The following is a 25,247-nucleotide window of genomic DNA, read 5'->3' as shown; positions in this document are numbered from 1 at the left end:
TCTTTCTTTCTTTCTTTCCTTCCTTCCTTCCCTCCTTTAGACAACGAATCACCCCAAATTGAGGAGGTGGTCTCTGAGAGCAAGATTTATGATTTTTCCCCCTTTACCTCTTTTTGTGAAGGTGTATTTGTATGCTTCTGTGTAAGATTTTCTCTGTATAGCTTTGCTTCCAACATTTGTCCTAAGGTTCTATCCGTCCCTTTTTTTTTTTCCTAAATATTTTTTAATTCAATAACTATATTATACTTTATTTTATTTTTACTGTATCTTCTTTCTTTCTGTCTTTTTTCCTTCTTTCCCTCCTTCCTTCCTTCCTCCCTCCCTCCCTCCCTCCTTTCTTTCCTTCTTTGCTTCTTTCTTCCTTCCTTCCTTTCCTCCTTTCCTTCTTTCTTTCCTCATACTTCTACTAATTCTCTCTACTTTTTCTCCCTTTTATTCTGAACTGTGTGGATGAAAGGCTCTTGGTGCTCCAGCCAGGAGTCAGGGCTCTGCCTCTGAGGTAGGAGAGCCAACTTCAGGACACTGGTCAACAAGAGACCTCCCAGCTCCACATAATATTAAACGGCGGAAATCTCCCAGAGACCTCCATCATAACACCAGCACCCAGCTTCACTCAACGACCAGCAAGCCACAGTGCTAGACAACCTATGCCAAACAACTAGCAAAACAGGAACACAACCCCACCCAATAGCAGAGAGGCTGCCTAAAATCATAATAAGGCCACAGACACCCCAAAACACACCACCAGACGTGAACCTGCCCACTAAAGAGACAAGATCCAGCCTCATCCACCACAACACAGGCACTAGTCCCCTCCACCAGGAAGCCTACACAACCCACTGAAACAACCTTAGCCACTGGAGACAGATATCAAAAACAACGGGAACTACGAACGTGCAGCCTGCAAAAAGGAGACCCCCAAACACAGTAAGATAAGCAAAATGAGAAGACAGAAAAACACACAGCAGATGAAGGAGCAAGATAAAAATGCACCAGACCTAACAAATGAAGAGGAAATAGGCAGTCTACCTGAAAAAGAATTCAGAATAATGATAGTACAGATGATCCGAAATCTTGGAAGTAGAATGGACAAAATGCAAGAAACAGTTAACAAGGACCTAGAAGAAATAAAGATGAAACAAGCAATGATGAACAACGCAATAAATGAAATTAAAAGTACTCTAGATGGGATCAATAACAGAATAACTGAGGCAGAAGAACGGATAAGTGACCTGGAAGATAAAATAGTGGAAATAACTACTGCAGAGCAGAATAAAGAAAAAAGAATGAAAAGAACTGAGGACAGTCTCAGAGACCTCTGGGACAACATTAAACGCACCAACATTCGAATTATAGGGGTTCCAGAAGAAGAAGAGAAAGAGAAAGGGACTGAGAAAATATTTGAAGAGATTATAGTTGAAAACTTCCCTAATATGGGAAAGGAAATAGTTAATCAAGTCCAGGAAGCACAGAGAGTCCCATACAGGATAAATACAAGGAGAAATACGCCAAGACACATATTAATCAAACTGTCAAAAATTAAATACAAAGAAAGCATATTAAAAGCAGCAAGGGAAAAACAACAAATAACACACAAGGGAATCCCCATAAGGTTAACAGCTGATCTCTCAGCAGAAACCCTACAAGCCAGAAGGGAGTGGCAGGACATACTGAAAGTGATGAAGGAGAAAAACCTGCAACCAAGACTACTCTACCCAGCAAGGATCTCATTCAGATTTGATGGAGAAATTAAAACCTTTACAGACAAGCAAAAGCTGAGAGAGTTCAGCACCACCAAACCAGCTTTACAACAAATGCTAAAGGAGCTTCTCTAGACAAGGAACACAAGAGAAGGAAAAGACCTATAATAACGAACCCAAAACAATATAGAAAATGGGAATAGGAACATACATATCGATAATTACCTTAAATGTAAATGGACTAAATGCTCCCACCAAAAGACACAGATTGGCTGAATGGATACAAAAACAAGACCCTCATATATGCTGTCTACAAGAGACCCACTTCAGACCTAGAGACACATACAGACTGAAAATAAGGGGATGGAAAAAGATATTCCATGCAAATGGAAACCAAAAGAAAGCTGGAGTAGCAATTCTCATATCAGACAAAATAGACTTTAAAATAAGGACTATTACAAGAGACAAAGAAGGACACTACATAATGATCAAGGGATCGATCCAAGAAGAAGATATAACAATTGTAAATATTTATGCCCCCAACATAGGAGCACCTCAATACATAAGGCAAATACTAACAGCCATAAAAAGGGAGATCAACAGTAACACATTCATAGTAGGGGACTTTAACACCCCACTTTCACCCATGGACAGATCATCCAAAATGAAAATAAATAAGGAAACCCAAGCTTTAAATGATACATTAAACAAGATGGACTTAATTGATATTTATAGGACACTCCATCCAAAAACAACAGAATACACATTTTTCTCAAGTGCTCATGGAACATTCTCCAGGATAGATCATATCTTGGGTCACAAATCAAGCCTTGGTAAATTTAAGAAAATTGAAATTGTATCAAGTATCTTTTCTGACCACAACGCCATGAGACTAGATATCAATTACAGGAAAAGATCTGTAAAAAATACAAACACATGGAGGCTGAACAATACACTACTTAATAATGAAGTGATCACTGAAGAAATCAAAGAGGAAATAAAAAAATACCTAGAAACAAATGACAATGGAGACAAAACGACCCAAAACCTATGGGATGCAGCAAAAGCAGTTCTAAGGGGGAAGTTTATAGCAATACAAGCCCACCTTAAGAAACAGGAAACATCTCGAATAAACAACCTAACCTTGCACCTCAAGCAATTAGAGAAAGAAGAACAAAAAAACCCCAAAGCTAGCAGAAGGAAAGAAATCATAAAAATCAGATCAGAAATAAATGAAAAAGAAATGAAGGAAATGATAGCAAAGATCAATAAAACTAAAAGCTGGTTCTTTGAGAAGATAAACAAAATTGATAAACCATTAGCCAGACTCATCAAGAAAAAAAGGGAGAAGACTCAAATCAATAGAATTAGAAATGAAAAAGGAGAAGTAACAACTGACACTGCAGAAATAAAAAAAATCATGAGAGATTACTACAAGCAACTCTATGCCAATAAAATGGACAATCTGGAAGAAATGGAAAAATTCTTAGAAATGCACAACCTGCCAAGACTGAATCAGGAAGAAATAGAAAATATGAACAGACCAATCACAAGCACTGAAATTGAAACTGTGATTAAAAATCTTCCAACAAACAAAAGCCCAGGACCAGATGGCTTCACAGGTGAATTCTATCAAACGTTTAGAGAAGAGCTAACACCTATCCTTCTCAAACTCTTCCAAAATATAGCAGAGGGAGGAACACTCCCAAATTCCTTCTACGAGGCCACCATCACCTTGATACCAAAACCAGACAAGGATGTCAAAAAGAAAGAAAACTACAGACCAATATCACTGATGAACATAGATGCAAAAATCCTCAACAAAATACTAGCAAACAGAATCCAACAGCACATTAAAAGGATCATACACCATGATCAAGTGGGGTTTATTCCAGGAATGCAAGGATTCTTCAATATACGCAAATCTATCAATGTGATAAACCATATTAACAAATTGAAGGAGAAAAACCATATGATCATCTCAATAGATGCAGAGAAAGCTTTCGACAAAATTCAACACCCATTTATGATAAAAACCCTGCAGAAAGTAGGCATAGAGGGAACTTTCCTCAACATAATAAAGGCCATATATGACAAGCCCACAGCAAACATCATCCTCAATGGTGAAAAACTGAAAGCATTTCCACTAAGATCAGGAACAAGACAAGGTTGCCCACTCTCACCACTCTTATTCAACATAGTTTTGGAAGTTTTAGCCACAGCAATTAGAGAAGAAAAGGAAATAAAAGGAATCCAAATCGGAAAAGAAGAAGTAAAGCTGTCACTGTTTGCAGATGACATGATGCTATACATAGAGAATCCTAAAGATGCTACCAGAAAACTACTAGAGCTAATCAATGAATTTGGTAAAGTAGCAGGATACAAAGTTAATGCACAGAAATCTCTGGCATTCCTATATACTAATGATGAAAAATCTGAAAGTGAAATCAAGAAAACACTCCCATTTACCACTGCAACAAAAAGAATAAAATATCTAGGAATAAACCTACCTAAGGAGACGAAAGACCTCTATGCAGAAAATTATAAGACACTGATGAAAGAAATTAAAGATGATACAAATAGATGGAGAGATATACCATGTTCTTGGATGGGAAGAATCAACATTGTGAAAATGACTCTACTACCCAAAGCAATCTACAGATTCAATGCAATCCCTATCAAACTACCACTGGCATTTTTCACAGAACTAGAACAAAAAATTTCGCAATTTGTATGGAAACACAAAAGACCCCGAATAGCCAAAGCAATCTTGAGAACGAAAAAAGGAGCTGGAGGAATCAGGCTCCCTGACTTCAGACTATACTACAAAGCTACAGTAATCAAGACAGTATGGTACTGGCACAAAAACAGAAAGATAGATCAATGGAACAGGATAGAAAGCCCAGAGATAAACCCACGCACATATGGACACCTTATCTTTGATAAAGGTGGCAGGAATGTACAGTGGAGAAAGGACAGCCTCTTCAATAAATGGTGCTGGGAAAACTGGACAGGTACATTTAAAAGTATGAGATTAGATCACTCCCTAACACCATACACAAAAATAAGCTCAAAATGGATTAAAGACCTAAATGTAAGGCCAGAAACTATCAAACTCTTAGAGGAAAACATAGGCAGAACACTCTATGACATAAATCACAGCAAGATCCTTTCTGACCCACCTCCTAGAGTAATGGAAATAAAAACAAAAATAAACAAATGGAACCTAATGAAACTTCAAAGCTTTTGCACAGCAAAGGAAACCATAATCAAGACCAAAAGACAACCCTCAGAATGGGAGAAAATATTTGCAAATGAAGCAACTGACAAAGGATTAATCTCCAAAATTTACAAGCAGCTCATGCAGCTCAATAACAAAAAAGCAAACAACCCAATCCAAAAATGGGCAGAAGACCTAAATAGACATTTCTCCAAAGAAGATATACAGAATGCCAACAAACACATGAAAGAATGCTCAACATCATTAATCATTAGAGAAATGCAAATCAAAACTACAATGAGATATCATCTCACACCAGTCAGAATGGCCATCATCAAAAAATCTACAAACAATAAATGCTGGAGAGGGTGTGGAGAAAAGGGAACACTCTTGCACTGCTGGTGGGAATGTGAATTGGTTCAGCCACTATGGAGAACAGTATGGAGGTTCATTAAAAAACTACAAATAGAATTACCATATGACCCAGCAATCCCACTACTGGGCATATACCCTGAGAAAACCAAAATTCAAAAAGAGTCATGTACCAAAATGTTCATTGCAGCTCTATTTACAATAGCCCAGAGATGGAAACAACCTAAGCGCCCATCATCGGATGAATGGATAAAGAAGATGTGGCACATATATACAATGGAATATTACTCAGCCTTAAAAAGAAATGAAATTGAGCTATTTGTAATGAGATGGATAGACCTAGAGTCTGTCATACAGAGTGAAGTAAGTCAGAAAGAAAAAGACAAATACCGTATGCTAACACATATATATGGAATTTAAGGGGGGGAAAAAATGTCATGAAGAACCTAGGGGTAAGACAGGAATAAAGACGCAGACCTACTGGAGAACGGACTTGAGGATATGGGGAGGGGGAAGGGTGAGCTTTGACAGGGCGAGAGAGAGTCATGGACATATACACACTAACAAACGTAGTAAGGTAGATAGCTAGGGGGAAGCAGCCGCAAGGCACAGGGATATTAGCTCGGTGCTTTGTGACAGCCTGGAGGGGTGGGATAGGGAGAGTGGGAGGGAGGGAGACGCAAGAGGGAAGACATATGGGAACATATGTATATGTATAACTGATTCACTTTGTTATAAAGCAGAAACTAACACACCATTGTAAAGCAATTATACCCCAATAAAGATGTTTAAAAATAAATAAATAAATAAAAAATTTAAAAAAAAAACGACATTGTTTACTGCTCCTGAAAATCACTCATTACTTTGATCAAAGGATCAGATAATCCAAACTCGTTAAACAGAGAAAAAAGTCCTAATTCCCAATCCTTATAAAAACATGTACATTAAATGCTGCTTTTAATATTGGCAAGTACTATTTCTCAAGCCCTGTGTAAAGAAGACAGATTTCCAAATATATCATCCTCTCATTTGCCAGTTTTACTGATGGAAAGGAAAGAGGAGGTGGAAAATGTCATTTCTAATCAGGTATGATGGAGCCCACTGCTCTCTATATGCTTTCTACCTATGAGATAAAATTATTTGCAAGATATTTTTCCTAAGGGAATATTGATCAATTCTACCAAACAGAAGTTCTCTTTACATCATATTGTTAAAACTCTTTTCTTCCTAAGAAAGCTGAGAAAGTAGTAGTAGGATATTCATTAAAAAGGAAGCTCAGGGCTTCCCTGGTGACGCAGTGGTTGAGAGTCCGCCTGCCGATGCAGGGGACACGGGTTCGTGTCCCGGTTCGGGAAGATCCCACATGCCGCAGAGCGGCTGGGCCCGTGAGCCATGGCCGCTGAGCCTGCGCGTCCGGAGCCTGTGCTCCGCAACAGGAGAGGCCACAACAGTGAGAGGCCCACGTACTGGAAAAAAAAAAAAAAAACAAGGAAGATCAAGGTGCCACGCACGCTGCATAAGGCCCTTTTGTATTCCAGGAGCATCTGGGGAAGCCACATGTGTATGTTGCCATATCATTGCATCATTACTTCTCTGAATCTGAGGAGAGGGTTTTGCTCTACATAAATTGTGGTCACAGAAACTAACTGAGCTCACTTCTGTTACATTTGTGGCCAGGAAAAGAATTGCACATAATTATGCATCTTTGTGGACCATGCGTGGAAACAAATCCTGGAAATAAAACCAACTCTTTTATCAAGTTCTCCAAGCACACATCCATCAAATTTACAAGACCTCAAGAGTGTGAATTTGGAAATTCAAGCATGGCGCTTCCCCTGAAATGGCTCCCCAAGGTGTGTGGATCAACAGAGAATGGAATCCTTCACAGTGTGACTGGGAGCCAGGAGAGAGAGTCTGGGTAGAACATGGTGAATGAAGGACTGCCTCAGTCACCCAGTACGTCTGCAACAACTGTTTTGGCATCCAGTATGGAGTCCACAAAGACTTAATTTAACGGTACAAATACACAACGAGGTGTGTGTATCTGTGTATGCTTTTAATGACCTCCACACAGGCTACTATTTTATCGTGGCTTCCAGCAGAGAGAGGGAAAAACAAGATTCAGCTATAGAAGCTGTCTATATTTAATATTTCTGTTAGTTTTCTGTCTGCCAGTCTGGCAGATTGGCCCAATTGGAAAAACAACATCTATGATTGCTGAAACAGTTCCTGGCTACATTTGGCACCCTTAATCATGGAATGACACAGAAATCCCTGTCTGCAAATCTAAGGCAAAAGAGGCCAGCCTTTGTATATCACCAAGACTTATCTGTTTGTCTTTATTTCAAAGTCCAAATTCTAAGGTCATAACTCAGTTCAATAGCATAGCCTTCCACAACATTTCACAAAAACAATGCAAACTCTATGCAAATCCTTGAGTTAACTGGATGTCATCAGTACCATGGCACTATAAAAAATGAATCTATTTCCTGTTCTCTGTTTTGTTTTGTTTTTCTAGGTCAAGCAAAAAAATTTTTAAAAAACCACCCAAACTTTCATTCACTCCACTCAAACTCTACTTTTAACAGTAATAGAATTAAAATAATTCTTCTATACGTTGATATACAACAAATGAGAAAAATAAAATTAACATCATGTGGTTTTGGTTACTGTTTGGCCAACAAAAGTCCTAAATGTGGTGAAAAAATTTTTCAGAGTACTGAACTTGAAATTGGAAGTGCCAAGTATAAAACTTGGTCCTGACTCTTAGTAGCTGGGTGAGATTTGACAGCTCAGCCCTCTGAGTCACTCAGTCTTACATTATTGGAAGATCAAGTGGGACTCCATGTGAGGGAGTTATTGGTAAAACACAGAGTGCTATTCAAAGGTAACATATTATACGGTAAACTGGAGAGAGGACACATGAGTTTGAAAGGTACTACTTAAATCAAAGTTTAACATTGAACAAATCTGTAAGTCTTAAGATCAAAAAAAAATTTAAAAGGCTGAAAATCCTATTCCTAACCTTTATCAGTATCCATCTGGGCTCTTACTGAGTGAACAAACTGTAATATGTGGTCGCACATCTAATTAGGTCCTGAAAAATTCAGCAGGATGTGAATGGAAGTTTTGTTTCTATGCAAGAAATCCTGGCAACTACAACATCTTTTTTTCTCAGCACATCAACATTCCATACCACAAATTACTGGCGTAGACTGCCTGCAGAATCAGCTACCTCACCCTTAACCCTTTGGTTGCCAGTAATGGGGAATACACATTATCAGCAGAGATGGAGTAGCCCAGGGGACAGGCCTGGGAAAAGACTGATACCATCTTGAGTAAGGCTTTGAATTGCTTATAAGAAGAAAGCATGAGCTTTGAAGTCAGACCATGGTCATTCCAATTGTGGATACATCATTTTCCTTTTCCCATCTGTAAAGTGGCATAATAATAATCTACAGGATAGCAGTGTGGTTGTGAAGTATCATAAGATGAATTGAGGAGAATGCCCCAATGCCTAGAAAATACCCAGGAAATGATTGCCATTCTTATTATCAATTGTGAGTTAATTTTTGGAATGTTTTAATGTCCACTCAAATTTTCTATGCCTGAAAAACTGTTTGGAAACAAATGCACACATGAAAACAATATAATATTACCTCATTAATAGCATATCTTACATGTTTTTAGAATAAATACATTTTTGCCAAATAGAAAAGAGTTTCAATGCTCCTACCCCCAGACAAATTAGCTCAAGTTGAAAAACTTATTCAGTCTAACTTCATTCTCACCTCCTATACCTACTCAGTCTTCAAATCCTGTCAGTCTAATCTCCAAAATCCCCCCTGAGACCCCAGCCCCCATACCTGCTCTTGTTCTGCCTCTGCTCTGCTCTGGACCTCATCACCACTCTCTTCCACAGCTTTCTGGTCTCTTAATTTTGTCTCCATGCTTCCAATCTCTCCCTCCTTCCGCGCATGCTCTACACTCTCGCCCGTTACCTGGGTCAAACCAGGGACCTGGCCCATGGGTGCTGTGGAGAATAATCTTCTAATAGTGTCTCAGTAACCCAAAAGTGCAGATTTCTTACTGTAATATACAGCTTACTTTGCAGACTGACCCCAGGTAACCTTTCAGTCTCACAGCCAGGGACTCCCTCTGAATGGCCATTTTGCACCTAATTATACAGAGAAGGATGTTCCAATGGGAACTTCACCCCCTTCAACAGACACAAGATGCCATAGAGGGTGTGTGGCTGATCTAGGCTAGAAGACAGAAGCAAAGGAAATAACCAACCTGATATATACATGCATAACTGAATCACTTTGCTGTACACCTGAAACTAACACAACATTGTAAATCAACTCTATTTCAATAAAATTTTTTAAAAATTAAAAAAATAAATAAATAACCAACCTGAGCTTTTTAAACCACTTCCCCCACTTGGAGTAAATAAAAATGGACCTGAGTGTGGAGAGAGGGGATTGTGTGGGATGTCTACACTGGAGAGAGCTGTTGTCATGTAGTCTTACTCCTACCTTTTGAGAGAGGGGTTTGAGGGTCCAGCCTTCTAAATTACCTCATCAAGGAAGGACTTGTTGCCTCAGGTACTAGGAGGGCTGGTGGTACACTGCTCTTAGCTGTCAGCCCTGTAGGGATTCCCTCAGGTGCAGAGAATAACCTTTCTCAAGATCACTTCTCTGTCAGGGTGGCCCACATCCAATGAAGGATCCAGTGGCATATAAGGCCAAGCTATTTCAGTGTATCTGGTCAACTCCAGTGCACCATTTTCATGCCAGAGCCTCTTATGCAATCAGCTGAGACTCTCCCTCTCAGCTCAATAACTCCCTCTGCCCAGTACTGCATCATCCTCTTCCCTTCGGCCTGTATTGATTCCAAGGACATTTCCCAATACACATTTTACATATTAAACTTCACCTCAGAGCCAGCTTCCAGGGGAATCAATAGTGTGTTCTAGTTGTTTGTTTTCAAATATATCTTCCTCCTAGGCTGTAAGTCACTTGAGGGCAGAGATGGTTCTTTTTTTTTTTTTTTTTTTTTTGAAACTATGGTTGATTTACAATGTCATGTTAGTTTCAGTGTATAGCACAGCTATTCTTTTTCAGATTATTTTCCCTTATAGGTTATTACTATAGTGTGTATATGTTATCCCAAGCTCCCAATTTATCCCTCCCCTCCTTCCCCTTTGGTAACCATAAGTTTGTTTTCTACATCCATGAGTCTATTTCTGTTTTGTAAATAAGTTCATTTGTATCTTTTTTTTTCAGATTCCACATATAAGCAATGTCATATGATATTTGTCTTTCTCTGTCTGGCTTACTTTGCTTAGTATAATAATCTCTAGTTCCATCCATGTTGCAGCAAACAGCATTATTTCATTCTTTTTGTTAGCTGAGTAATATTCCTGTGTGTGTGTGTGTGTGTGTGTGTGTGTGTGTGTGTATCCCACATCTTAAGAGATGGATCTTAAAGCATTACTGAGACCTGACTCTTGAGACAGGGCTCAGAATTTTCATTTAATAAAAGACATCAATCTAGGACAAGAAAATAAAATGTGAGATTTCAAATCAGCACAAGGGAGATTTTTCTATGCCAGGGACTCATTGAGTTTCTCACTGTGATAGAAAAGTACTTATTTTTTTAACTACTCTCACTTACATGAGAAGAGTTTTTTTTCCTAAATACTCTTGGCTTATGACTCCAACTCACTCCTACCTGTAAAAGTGGAGTTACTTACCTGAACACTAGGTAACCAACTGACTCAAGGAAGCTCATCCACTTGCATTTGCATAGAGAGAAAACCATCTTTGAAGTAAAGGTCCTGGCTTCTCTCAACCCTCATTCTTCCCCAGTGGGAGAAGAAACTTATCAGTAGGTAAGTTTGGTAAAAGGAACTAATCGCCTCTGTTCCTCAGTTGATTTGGAATCCACCTGCCTAACAAAAGCGTATTGTCTTCTCTGTTTCTACAAGTTATAGAAGATGAGGTATGTAGTCACTCAGTACCCCCAGAGAGTAAGGGGGTATATTTATCTACTTTAGGGGCAGAGTACTAGCAAGTCCACTTGGCAAACACACCTGTATTAGTTACCTATTGCTTAGGAAAAAATTACCCAAAACTTAGCAGCTTAAAGCAATTTACTATCTCACAGTTTCTTTTATTTTAATATATATTTTTTAATTGGGGTATAGTTGCTTTACAAGGTTGTGCTAGCTCCTGCTGCATAGCTAAGTGAACCAGCCATATGTATACACATATCCACTCCCTTTTGGGTTTTCCTCCCATCCAGGTCACCCCAGAGCACCGAGTAGACTTTCCCACACTACACAGCAGATTCTCACTAGATATCTATTTCATACCCAGTGGTGTATATATGCCACTCCCAATCTCCCAATTCATCTCATCCCTCCTTCCCCACCTGGTGTCCACAGGTTTGTTCTCTACATCTATGTCTCTATTTCTGCTTTGCAAGTATGTTCATCGGTACCAATTTTCTAGATTCCACATACAGGTGTTAATATATGATATTTGTTCTCTCTCTGGCTCACAGTTTCTGTGGGTTAGAAATCTTGACATGGGTTACTTGGACCCTCTGCTGCAGAGTCTCTCCTAGGGCTGCAGTCAAGGTGTCAGCCAGAGCTGAGGCTTCATTTGAAATCTCAATTGGAGAAATATTGCTTCCAAGCTCACATGGTTGTTGACAGAATCAGTTTCTTGCAGGATATTTTACTGTGAGCTTCCATCCTTCATTGACTGTTGTCCAGATCCTGCCCTCAATTTCTTGTCACTTGAATGTCTCCTTCATCAGTGCCAGTAAGGGAGAGAGTCAATAGGCAGAGCCTACTGGCCAGATGGAAGCTACGATCTTATGTTTATAATCATCCCCATTGCCATATTCTATCGGTTACAGCAAGTTACTAGGTCTTGCCCACACTCAAGGGGAGTGGATTACACATGAATTTGAATGCCAGGAGGTGGGTATCTTTGGCGGTCATATCAGAAGCTGCCTTCTACAGCCCTTAAGGCCCACTCTCCAGCAGCCTTATCAAAAATCATAAAAGTGATATTTTTACTTTATTGATCTGACTCTAGTGCCCATCGGTTCCAATCTCAGGAGGGAAGAAAGATGATATTTATTGGCCCCCACCTCAAGTCACCGACATGCATCCCTGAGATTATTCAGCTCATGGCTGGACAACATTTCAGTGGAGGAAACACTGGTTAATCTCTAACTCCTTTCTCAATTGTGCATTTATCCCATTGTGAGGCAGAATCTCACTGAGGCTCTTAACCTTAACCTGTAGCCAAAAGGCACTGCACTTATCCTTACAGGAACTTGAGAGAATTCACCCCATGTTCTCACGCAGGCCAGTGATCTGACGTAAGCACACTCAAAGGCCAAATGTATACTTGTCATGCCAGCTCTCAGGAGACAGAAGTACTAAAGACTCATGTGGCTCTGGAAGAACAGCACTGGAGACGGTGTGACGCAAAATTCCAAACCGCGTCTCCATAACAGAGAAGTGTTGAGAAGTGTGCCCTGTGCTCATCACCACAAAGGTCCTGTCCATGTTGAAGCGGATCCGAAGCACGGGGTTGGCTGAATGACACAAGTCCTCCTGTGCTCAGGAGGCGTTCTCAAGTGCCATGCATAAGATACTGACATTTACACACTGGAAAAGAGCTTCAGAGCTAAATTGGAAGCAGCTAAGCGTCACTTGGGACATTTGCATACCCTGTTCCTCTAAGACATTGAAATTAATAAGCTCTAATAACACAAGAGCTAACTGTGTGTAAAGTCAAAGCCTCATAAGCCCACCTCGAGGACAGAGACTGGGTTCTTCCCCTACCACCAAGACCTACTTATTGCCATATGCATAGGGTGTTTTATAGGTACATGTTTAGTTGTTTCATTGCTAAGTCTTTGTCTGTGGTTGTTGTTTGATAACTAAGAGCCTTTTTCAATTCTCAGTTTTTACCTGTGTTACAATATGTGTGGTTGCCACATAAGAATTCTCGATAGATAAGGAGCTACTCTACAGTTTTTTAATTATTTAATCAAAATATGTATCAAGAGTACCAAGATGAGAATCATGGCCAATAACTGAAACCAAGCACTAAATTGGATGCACTTGTCTTGCTGGGGTGTGGTGATGGGTGCTGGGAATCTTGTGTATGAGCAGGAAAAGATCTCAGGAGAAATCTCCTGTAGCTTAGATTACACCAGGGCTTAGTAAGTGCTAGACCTTTGGTTCTGGACCTTCTGAAAACATAGACAACTTCTCTGGGAAACAGAGCTACCTTGAAATTTCAAGAAGCCATGTCCTGTTTATAGCATTGCACTCAATCTAGAGTTGGACTGTCCATCCTCCAGAGCAAAGTTGCCCAATCCATGTTTTTGAGATTATGGAAATGTTCTGCTCTGTGCAGCCCAATGCTGCAACACTAGTCATGAATGGTTATTCAGTGCTTAAAATGTGGCTAGTGAGACAAAGAACTAAATTATTTAATTTTATTTAATTTAAATAGCCACATGTGGTTGGTGGTTACTCTATCAGCACAGTTACTAGAGATTTGCTATCAAAGTGTGGTCTGGGAACCAGCAGATTTGGCATCACCCACTGCATTTCTATTAGAAATGCAGAATCACAGATCTACAAACAGAATCTGCATTTTAACAAGATTCTCAGGTGATTTGCATACACATCGAAATCTGTGAAATGCTCCTTTAAAATATCTCTTTACAAGGCTGATTAGTTCTTGACTCTCTAAGGGAATAAAACCTCAAAGCTTACTTTTTTGAATCAAAAACCTAGAGAATACAGTATTATTTCAGTACCCTTCCTAGAGAGATATCAAGGTAGAGGGATGACTCCAAAATTAAATCTTCTGGAGTCTTCTAAAATATGATCTGTATTCAACTGCATTCAACCAAGACCCTCTTTCTTTCTCATCAAGGCTGGCTTTACATGTGAGCTTCATACGTGTATTTGGTAAAAGATTTCCACTGACCCTAGAAAGAGGCCTCTGCATTCACTACACTTCTTGCCATTGAAATCAGTTTGCCAATTCTTTCCCTAATCAAGATCAGGCTTCAAAAGTTTATATCCTGAAAAGCTTATGTGAAATTTGCACTAGGCTAGTAGAAACCACAATATGAGTTATCTGAGCACTAAATGTGATAAGGAAGAGGTGAGAAAGGGCACACCTTAAAGAGGAACGGAAGGGAAATAGCAGAGGTGAAGGAAAAGAGAAGAAAGGGAAGCTGACATTCCATGTAGCATGTTATTCAGGCTACGATTCCAGACTGAGAAAACCTCTGTGGCCCAAAATCATATTCCTCAGGGAGTGATCACAGTCACTCTGGTAAACTGAATTCTAGGAATATTAGGTGCACACATTGGAAAGTTTTGAGTATCTCCAAGGGCACCTACACTTAATCATTCTTCAGCCCAGTCATTCATACCACAGCCTCAATTGTCACTGGCTAGAACACCCGAAAGCCCCTTCCGCAATGGACTTTTTGTGTTTGTTTGTTTTCAGGCTCTGCATACCCTTCCCTTTTTTCCAATATTAGCTCCAGAATATTATTTGGGCATTTACCTTCCGGTCACCCTTAGCCAAGTGTATTATTACTTCCACTCAAAAGTGGAAATATGGCAAATGTAAACCACTAGCCTGGTGATGGTGAATGGTTCAGAGACGTGCACATCAGTCAATCAAAACGAAACAGAAGCATGGACTTGGGCTGGATCTTCTAGGAAAAAGATTCTTCCTCCATTTAGTTGGACTTGAAACTATAACGCATCATTAGACAACCATTTTGATAGTACAAGGAGAGAAGCTGTATGAGAACAGACCCAAGTGGAACCTGAATCTTGAAACTGAAAAAGAAGATGCCATCATTTGAGTATCTGACTCAAGCCTCACCTGAAGGCAGCCCTACACACTGTACATTTCATGAGTCAATAAATTGCCCATTTTGCCTAAGAAAGCTAGGTTCAACTATGTATCTCTTGGAACCAAATGAGACCTAACAGATAAATCTACTCTCAAAAGAATATCCTGAAAAAAAAAGACTATCCTAAGAAGAAAAGGAAAAAGGTGGCTAAAAGTGCAAAAAGGTACAGGAACAAATGGTGAATGCAGTGCTCTGAGTGTAATGTGGCATAAAAATCCTCTTGAAACACTAAGATTTTCTACTTTCTTCATTCTCTACTGCATACATATTTCTGTAAATAAATATATAGCTCAGAAATAAACTTCAATAACAAACTCTGTAGTAAACAACATTAAAAAATTAACTTGTGATCATAAAATTCTCAGTCGTTCCCATTCATTTATGACCGGAATAACATTATCCACCACTTGGGTAAAAAGTCACAAGATTTTCAAATGTACAGTTTAACTACATATTAACACTATTTTACAGATTCAGCCAAATTTAATTTTATTATACAAAGAGCAATAGAAGTTAGGATGCACACTCCCAGCTATCTTGTCCTATTATTAAAGTCTGACTTCTAAGGGAAAGCTATGAGAACAGAATAAAGGAAAAATCTAAGTGGGCTTCCCTAAAATGTTAGAAACAAAATTTAATTAGGCTGAATACAATTACTTTATGTTAATATGTCTGGGTTGTTTCTTATTAGTGAAACAATGTTTGGAACTGAGTTAGAGTCTATTTCATTTAAGATATTAGATGGTGTAATACACATCAGTAACAATAATAAATCAGTGTCAGGGTTTCTGACGGTGCATAATGTAATACCAGGCATAGAGTGGCATTCTATCTTGAGCCACTTGAGCCACTTACACCCCTAAAAGAAATGCCAGTCACGTGTCCTAAATCACAAGTTTCCACAACACCAGAGACTTCCAGCATGCCATTGCTTTTTGGAGACTACATGCAAAAATGCGTCTGTATATGGATTCATTTTAACAGGGATCTTTGTTAAAGGAAGCTAAGTGTTCTGTATCAAATTAGGAATGAGAATTGCGGCCAATGAAGATGGAAAAAAAAAAAAGCTTATCCCTTACTGCTGGCAAAGCCAATTAGGCATATCTTTGTTTCATGACAGCTATATAAAGAATTGGGGAGTGGAGAGTGTGGGCATTTGATATGGATGTGCAAACTAATTCTTTCTGTTGGCTCACATAAACAACAGTTAGTAGAATATCCGGTAGATGTTTTTTGGCCTCACTTTCCTAAACCATGTAAGGCAATGCAATATAATACATGCAGTGGTTTTCTGTCTTCTACCCAAAAAATATGAGTATCTTCAAATAGAGCATTTAAGATGTGTCGAGATTGATCCTGATTCATTAGATTATTCAATTCGAAACTAAAATAAAACTCACATTTGCATTATGTTCTTGATGACTTTGACTTTCTGTATTTGTCGAGGAGGCAAATTCAGCACCAACAGGAATTTTGTCATTGTAATTTATTTCATTGTTTAAACCTTTGCAATTTATTTATTGGTCCATCACTTCTACTAGATTGTGAGCTCCTGAAAAGCGAAAGGGTTGCATTTGTGTCTACTTTGCTAACACTACACATAGATGCTGGGAACTCAACTGTTTGTGAAATAAATTTAGTATTGGCTTCTACAGAGAAGTATATTAAGCATTTTTATTAATAGTTTATTAATAGTCCCACAAGTAAGGTATAGTGGGATTCTCCTGGCCAGCATTCATCCTTATTTCACAAATACGTATTTAAAAAATAAGAAGTTCTTTTAAGCACAGGTCTATGGCCATAAGAGCCAGCACTTCTGACTTCTTGCTATGAGTCAGGGAAAATGCCATGCACCCTCAATCCATTATTTCTTCTCTTTTTACAAATGTTCTATGCGGTAATAATATTACTATCCAAATATCACAAATAAGGAAACAAATGCTTCCTTAATAAAGGACTTAATTATATATCCAAGGTCGTACAATCTGACACTTGAGTCCTTGTTCTTAGCCTCGCTATGCTGCAACCCAACAGGTTCTGTATTTTGATGACCCTGAGAAGTCGGAGGGGAAGGCCACGTCTGTGGGAACAGGTAGGTGGGTAATTAACTTACCATAAACTCTAATCTTTCTTCCTTTTTGTTTCCTATTTTCAGAAATGAGATCAACCACATAAATTCCTTCAATACAAAGGGTAAATACGGAAAGAGATCATATGATGTTTCAAGTCAGGAAATTGTTGGGTTCAAGGAGGTTGGCACAAACCAACGAACACTGAAAAGCACAGTTGACTGCATGCTCAAAGAAAACAGGTATGCAGAGAAGGCAATGAATCATGTACCTCCCTGGGATCGCTGGTCCTGAAAATTTAGTTTGCTTGGGACGTAAGCATCCCCTGTTGTGTCAGCAACTCCTCCAACAAGAGATGTAAAAGTGACAAAGGGAAAAAAAAATAGGAGCGTTTTCTATGATCATTGGAGGTGCTTGGCTGGACTGCTGTTACCCTACACCAATGAGTACTTAATAGTGACTAATATGCATTTGGACACAAAATGTTATTTGCTTGATATTTTCGTATGACTGTTACAGTAGTTTTATTCATATTACAGGATCTTTTTGTAATACAAAATAAGGAAAATGATTCCTCTAAACTAACACTAGAACAAAAAAACACAACTTTTACATAATGTTAAATTCATTTTATTTCTTTTGCAAAGAATCTATATTGAATTCAAGAGTTAGCAAATAGCGTCTGAGACCAATTAAGGGAATATCAGGAGGGCTGCATTAGTATAATATTCTAGAATTCTCAATCTATTTTTCTGAGTCCTCTTCAACAGATTCAGGAAGGAAATGAATGGATATGTGAAACTAACTACTTGTCAGAGCAGGGAGAAAAATAAGGTCGGCAATCAAAAGAACAAAAGTATGAGGCACCTCATCAAAAATTATTCATTACCTAGTTCATCCTTGTAGGGTTCAAGCCTTATCCTCATGTTGCAGATGAAGAAACTGAGACCCAGAAAAGTTCAATGAGTGCCATTGTCACACAGATAATATGTAAAAGAGCCACAGTTCCAACTTTTTCATAAGTTTTCACTAAACTAGGCAATTTCTCATAACTATTCACATGAAAATGCTCACCTATTTCTAAACTCTTTGGAAATTTATGTTATGTTATATATCTCATATTATTTTCCTCGTGTAAGCAATCCATACAAATAACTTCCCTTTCAAGCTATCAAAAAATTCTGCAGTCATCGTATACAACCAAGCAATCTTAAATCAGAATCTTAAATTTTCAAACTGGCTAAAATATTTGAATTAGTAAATGTGTTTAAATGTAAGTATATTACAGAATATGTAGCAAACATTGGAAGTGACAGACTCGGAATCAAAAAATCGTAGGTTTTAAACAGGCTGTATTTCAAATTAGGTGACCATAGGTAAATCCTTTGCTCTTTGGGACTGTCCTTCAACTTTAAAAAAGGAAGTTGATTGATCTACTCTATACCAGCTGGAAGGTCTTGCTTATCTCTTCTTGTCCCTCTGGTTGTTGTTTTGTCACGGCTTTTCAAAGCAATGTAGACATCTACAAATTATTAAAAATCAAAGAGCAAAGAAGGATTCATAATGAAAGGTGTGTCAGTCTCCCATAACAAAATGCCACCAACTGTGGGTGGCTTCAATAAAGAAATTTATTTTCTCACTGTTCTGGAAGCTAGAAGTCTGATATCAGGATGCCATCATGGTTGGGTTCTGGTGAGAGCTCTCTTCCTGGGTTGCAGATGGCTGTCTTCTTGTTGGGTCCTCACATGGCTGAGAGCTCTTCCTCTTCTTATAAGGCCACAGTGCTATCAAATTAAGGCCCCACCATTATGGCCTCATTTAACCTTAATTACCTCCTAAGGACGGTATCTCCAGATATAATCACATTGAGAGTTGAACTTCAGCATATGAATTTGAGGGTTGGGGGGGGTACCATTCAGTCCATTGAAAAAGGTAACAGCTCCTTTTCTATCTTTTATCCATTCCTAAGAGCCATTTTAAAAGAAAGAGAAAGACAAATACCAAATGATATCACTTATATGTGGAATCTAAAATATGGCACAAATGAACCTCTCTACAAAACAGAAAGAGACTCATAGACATAGAGAACAGACTTGTGGTTGCCAAGGGGGGTGGGGTGGAGGGAGAGAGATGGACTGGGAGTTTGGGGGTGGTAGATGCAAACTGTTACATTTAGAATGGATAAGCAACAAGGTCCTACTTTATGGCACAGGGAACTATATCCAATCTCCTGGGATAAACCATAATGGAAAATAATATTTTAAAGAATGTCTATATGTGTATAACTGAGTCACTTTGCTGTACAGCAGAGATCAGCACAACATTGTAAATCAACTACACTTCAATTTTAAAAAAAGTGGTTTTATTCTTGTGGCGGTATGTCCATGTCTTTCCCATGTGTGCTGTGAGGCTCTTGGATTCACAAGCTCTTTGCCAATTTGAGGCTAGTGGCTCTCTTCTGAGAGCCCAGACCACAGGGTGTGGAAGCTTTGCACTGGGACATCGATCTCACTCCACACCACAGGCCCTAAGGTTGATGTTGATTCAATTTCTTTAACAAACACTTCAGTTTGGGGGAGTGGCTTGTATAGTTGGAAAAAAAAAACCCACGACTGATTTATTTTTCTCTTAGGAGGTAAGGGAAGAAAGGGATTTGGGTAGAGCTGATTGGTCGATATACAGACATTATATGAGTCCCTCCATTTTCAACCCCTTCTCATTCCCATGCTTCATTCCCTTCATTCCCTCAGTGGCTCATTCCCTGCAGTCACTGAGACCTGAAAGTCTTATTGGCTGCATCCTTCTCTGAGAGTGTTCAAGTCTATGGCTGTTCTATATTTCATCATTCAAGAAAAGGTTTGAAATATCTTACTCGCTTAAGGTTGCCCAAGCTATATTTTTTTCTAAGATCATACTTGATTTTTATTCCTTTACTGTCATTTTTATTCAATCTTTGGAGGCAGAAGAAATAAATCCACATGCTCAGTTCACCATTTTCAGTGGGAAGCCTGTTTACACTTAACAATTGAGAATTTACCTAATCACCCACTCATTCCATATTCAACAAACATTATTGAATATTTTCTAACAAGCACTCTCCTAAAAGCCAAATAAATATATTATGCATTCATTGAATATTGTTTTGAATCAGGCATCTTCTATGTGCCAAGCATTGTAAAGAACTTCATGATTTAGTGTCTCAGGGTAACAAAGTAGACAACGAAGAGGAGCTTTAAATTTTCTTTTCTCAGAAAGCTAAAGATTAAGATAGATATTTGTCTCTCACAGGGGGCTGAGTGTAATAGCTTCTAGAGTCTCTTTCAACTCAAAAATTCTGAAAAATGCAATGTGTATGGAGCCCTAATGATCTGGATTCCCATCTTATAGTGAGGTGAGGATTGCTGTCTACATTTATCAACTCTCTTCTTCCTCATGGTAATAGAGTTTCTTCTTTTAGTTTTGGCTGGAATCATGGGAAACTTGCTAGAGTTTTTTTTACCATTTTTACCATCTTTTGCAGTGGAATATGAGTGAAAATCATCTGTGCACCCTTCTAAATTGTTTATTTAAGAGAGAATGTCATGTCCCAGAACTCTTATCATTCCCCTTATTGTGAACTGTAAATATAGATAAATCAGTGCCCCAATTCCATCATCCAGAAAAGATCTGTAACCCATTTGGTGAAAGAATAAGATGGATGGAAACCAAGTCCCTTAATGATTTCAGGAAGCATAGCTTCCCCACCAGGCTAGATTGGACTGGTAGTTACATGAGAAATGGAAAACCTTCTCTCTTTTCAAGCCATTATATCATGGGGGTCTTTTTATTAGAACATCTTAAACTTTGCCCTGATACGATAGCCTTATTTCTCCAAATAACTGTCAACTCATTATCAGTTTCCACACATATGTTAAAATTATAAAAGAATGGTGTCAACCATAGCTTCCAAATATTTAAATTATACTCAAATAAAATTTCAGGTGCGGTGTTTCTAAATAACAATTCAGTGAGCAGATGCACACAGTTGCCATTATTCTAATTTTGGACAAAGAGAAAGAAACAGCAGTGGAAGAACCATACAATGGCTCCTGAAGTTTCAGCTCACATACAGTCACCTCTACTGCTACTCACATTTCATTAGCTTAAGTAGATCAGCAACAAAACCTGACTCAGTGGGATGGGAATGCATACCCCTCCTACAAAATGGCACTGTGGCTCTTATACCAATAGGTAGGAATACACAAATAACACACAAAGAGGGCAACAAATAACTAGGAGCAACAGCACAATCTCTACCACAACCAACTAAAACATACTTTAAATAAGTTTCAGCTAAAAGCCAAATAATTTAAATGGGCTTCAATTGTATTCATATATTTTCATATTCTTTGTAGTAATAGGTCTCATAACTGGAAGACATCACTGTATTTATTTAAGACAGACTTTAAAGAACTTTTCGACAATAATGTTCTGGCCTTGTTGATTCCTATAAGTAAAACCTATGGATATTCAAGCATCCATTGCCTTATTTCCTGATATTTTTACTTTCTTACCTCTAAACTCTATAGATGAGATAATAACTTACTTGCTATGGAAAGGATTCCTGTCATTATATATAAATTTTACCTTTTACTACAGTAAACCCAAATTTAATCAATTCATAAGTTCTATTAGAATTTAAAATGGAAATTTCAATTCTGTCATAAAATGAGTTTTAAATGTAAGGATTCAGAAAATATTCACAAGCCATCCTAAGGAACTTTGTTTTTTTCTCCTCTTCTATTTTTATGATGTGAAATTAATACAATTTTCACTCAGAATTTTCCTATTATAGAAAGGGAAAACAACTAAAATTCTATACCCAGTAAAAATATTCTTTTAAAATAAAGTTAGGTAAAGATGTTTCAAACAGGTAAAAACAGAGAATTCATCTCCAGCAGACATATACTACAAGAAATGATAAAAGAATATTTTTAATCTGAAGGAAAATGATACCAGATTGAACTCAGACTCATAGAAGGAATAAAGGATACCAAAAGGGTAGGCATATGTTAATAATTCATTCTATCATTTTACATATTAATATAATTTTGAATTTTAAAAGCTATTGGCCATTTAAACAACAAGGCCTTACTGTGTGGTACAAAGAACTATATTCAGTATCCTATGATAAACCAAAATGGAAAAGAATATTTTAAAAAAGAATGTATATGTATGTATAACTGAATCACTTTGCTGTACACGACATTGTAAATCAACTACACTTCAATAAAAAATATATTTAAAAAAACTATTGACCAATTTAAAATAAAAATAACATCTATGTACTGGAAGGAAGAGAGTCTATGCAGTGAAATAAAATGTAAAACAATAATAGCACAAATAATGGAAGAGGGTAATTGAAATTATTAAAGTTTCTACACTGCTAATTTTATTTGGAAGTAAACTGTGATAACATAAAAATGCATATTGCAACATCTAGAAAAATTAATAAGAAGATGACCCCCAAAAGGGATACCTAAAATATGTGATACATTCAAAATAATAAAAGAAAGGAGAAAAGATGGAACAAAAATAAATGAGATAAATAAAATCAAATAAAATTTAAAGATAGGAGATTAAGCACAATCATGTTACTAGATCTATTAAACAGAATAGCTAAATAAACATTCCAGTTAAAAAGCAAATATTATCAGACTGAGGGGGGAAACAAGACCCATTGTATGTTCTTTATAAAAAGGGTCTTTAAATATAAAGACAGACAAGAGGAAGGTAAAAAGGTGGGAAAAGGTACACAAAAGAAACACTAAGCGTAAGAAATCTGGTTTGACTATACCAGTATAAGACAAAGTGGAACTTAGAACAAGCAATATTGTCAGTGACAAAGAAAAACACTTCATAATGATAAAAAGATCAATTCCCCAAGTAGACAGAGCAGTCCTAAATGTGTAAGCACCAAACACAGAGCTTCAAAATACATGAAGCAGAAACTGACAAGAGTCAAAGATGACTTCTGCTTTAGGCCAAGATGGAATAACAGAAACTGTTTTTACCCTCCTTCCTAAGACACTATTTTTAACAAAATATATGGAACAACAGTTTACAAACTAGAGATGGGAAACAAATGAGGTGGACTCTACAATTACCCCAAGCTTACTGCCTCCAGTTTGTAGCACAGGGAAGGAAAACTCAGACACCTTGTAGAGTCCAGTGAACATCCTAAGTTAAGAAAGAGTTGAGAATTCAGGGAGAAGAGCATAATTAAAGTTCTCTGGACAGAGTACTAGAAAAGGAGGGAGCTGCACAGAGGAATAGCCCTGGGGTTCCTCAGAGGTTCTCCGTCAAATATTCAGCTGAATATTGATAAGCACATGCATGCAAGGAAACTACCCAAAACGATTAGAGGGCACAGTTCTTCACTCTCACAGAGAGCTGAGAATAGTACATTTTCCCACCAGCCACACTGGAAACTTCATGATTTATGGGGAATTGCAGAGAATGCATTAAGGGTCTTGTCTCAGTAGTAGACAATAATTACTCCTTGACCAACCATTGCTCCAGTTTCTCCTAACAAATCCTTTTTTTTTTTTAAATAAATTTATTTTATTTATTTTTGCCTGCTTTAGGTCTTCGTCGCTGCACACGGGCTTTCTCTAGTTGCGGTGAGCAGGGGCTACTCTTCTTTGCGGTGTGCGGGCTTCTCATGGCAGTGGCTTCTCTTGTTGTGGAGCACAGGCTCTAGGCACACGGGTTTTAGTAGTTGTGGCACATGGGCTCTAGAGCTCAGGCTCAGTAGTTGTGGCGCATGGGCTTAGTTGCTCTGCAGCATGTGGGATCTTCCCGGACCAGGGCTCGAACCTGTGTCCCCTGCATTGGCAGATGGATTCTTAACCACTGCTCCACCAGCGAAGCCCTCTCCTAACCGATCTTAAAAGCAAGACCCAAAAGTATCAAACTGTTTTCAAGTAACTTAACTACAACCCAGAACAAAGCTCTAGAATATTTACAGGAATGCAAAAATAACTAACACCCACAAGGCAAAAATCACAATGTCTGGCATCTAATCAGAAATTACCAGGCATGTAAAGAAGGAGAAAAATATGACCCATTATAAGGAGATAAATAACCAATCAGAACCAACCCAGAACTTAAGCAAATGTTAAAATTATCAAAGACATTAAGACAGTTATTACAAAAATATTTCCTATGTTAAAAAAGTTAAGTAAAGGCCTGGAAGATATTTTAAAAGACCCAAAATCAAATTTCTAAAAATGATACTATAAACTGGGAGATGAAAAAGTATACAGGATGGAATTCACAGCAGATAAGAAATTGCAGAAGAAAATATTAGTGAACTTGAAGACTTAGCATTAGAAAGTATCCAAAATAAAGCACATGCAAAAAACAGATAAGTCTAAAAACTGAACAGAATATTGAAACCGTGGGACAACTTCAAGTGGTCTAATATATGTGACCTTGGATTGAGCAAAGATGTCTTAGATACAAAACCAAAAGCACAATCTATAAAAGTATAAATTAATAAATTGGACTTCAAAATTAAAATTTCTGTTCTTCATAAAACAATGTAAAGAGAACTAAAAGACAAGTCACAAACTAGGAATAGAAATATGGAAATTATATATCTGAAAAAGAACTTGCATTAAGAACACATAAAGAACTCTCAGAACTCAATAATAAGAAAACAAACCAATTACAAAATGAGTTAAAGATTTGGACACAAACACTTCACAATAATCATGTGAAAAGATACTCAACATCATTATCCATTAAGGAATGAAAATTTAAAACCGCAATGAACTACACACCTATTGGAAGAGCTCAGATTTAAAAGATTAACCACACCAAGTGTTGGCAAGGATGGAACTGAAACCCTCAAACACTGCT

This window comes from Delphinapterus leucas, chromosome 8 (assembly GCF_059928025.1).
Source record: "Delphinapterus leucas isolate spDelLeu-1000000601 "Yukka" chromosome 8, BTC_Dleu_Yukka2, whole genome shotgun sequence".
NCBI classification, from domain to species: Eukaryota; Metazoa; Chordata; class Mammalia; order Artiodactyla; family Monodontidae; genus Delphinapterus; species Delphinapterus leucas.
Note: the sequence above shows the minus strand (reverse complement) of the source record.